Genomic DNA, 1,166 nt, shown 5'->3' with positions numbered 1-1,166 from the left:
TTGGAACTGGACGTTCCAACCAGAGTCAAATAGATGTCCAGTGTATGTATGACACAACTAAAAGGTGTAATGTTTCAGAGTCATAACAATGACGTAACTGGCTGTTTTGATTTCTATGATCTAGTTGTTTGATTTAGTCGTTCAAACAGTCAGAGTTAAATGAAAACTGACTTACATCAGAGAAAGAGGGAAACATTTGTTTTTTTGTTGCAGCTAACTTCCCAGAATCACCTGAAGACATCACAGTGTTAGTCAGCCACTCTGGTCCAGCACCAGAGAACAGAGATGAAGAACTTGTGATGAACAATACAACACCTCATATATACCAATAATACTGATGATTCATTGTTGACGTTTCAGATCCACCTAAAGCCATCAGAGTGTCAGTCAGTCCCTCTGGTCCAGTACAACACAACAGTGATGTGACTCTGACATGCACAAGTGATGCCAACCCAGCAGTGAGGAGCTACACCTGGTACAGAGTTGATGGAAGCCTGGAGACTGTCATTGGAACCGGAGCCGTTTTAAAGATGAAGGCATCTGAAGTCAGTCGGCCGTTTCTCTGCGAGGCTACAAACATTGTTGGAACTGGACGTTCCAACCAGAATCAAGTTCAGTGTATGTATGACACAACTAAAAGGTGTAATGTTTTAAAACCCCAATGATGTCATAGTTTTGTCATGTCAGCATGCTTTTAAAGAACATCTGTCATTGGATCCATCTTCTTGCCCTGTCCCTAAGTTTTGAAAAAGAGAAATCATTTCATCAATTTAAAAGACTGTCTAGATCCATGAAAATTTTATCATCAAAAGTCATTTTAACATTGGGAAATACTAGAAACCATGCCTCTACTAGATACTTGTATTTTAACAATAATACATCGAAAAAATTAATTTGTATTGCTTGCTACTGGTACTTTCTATGTTTTCCTTAACTGTGTTAGTTGGACAACCGTCACAGCACAGACGATCTTAAAACCTCAATCCCACCAGTAGAACTCATCCCAAAGCAATCGTAGCTAAACCATCAAAGTTAAATGAAAACTGACATCACAAAACGAGGATGAACCTCAGAATACCAACTTTATTACAAAACTTTGTGAGAAAAAATCACAGCTACACATCAGCTTGAGCACATTGCATAGGATGAAGTCAGTCATCTTATAC

The sequence above is a fragment of the Stegastes partitus genome, unplaced genomic scaffold (genome assembly GCF_000690725.1).
Source record: "Stegastes partitus isolate 25-593 unplaced genomic scaffold, Stegastes_partitus-1.0.2 Scaffold2996, whole genome shotgun sequence".
Classification (NCBI taxonomy): Eukaryota; Metazoa; Chordata; class Actinopteri; family Pomacentridae; genus Stegastes; species Stegastes partitus.
Note: the sequence above shows the minus strand (reverse complement) of the source record.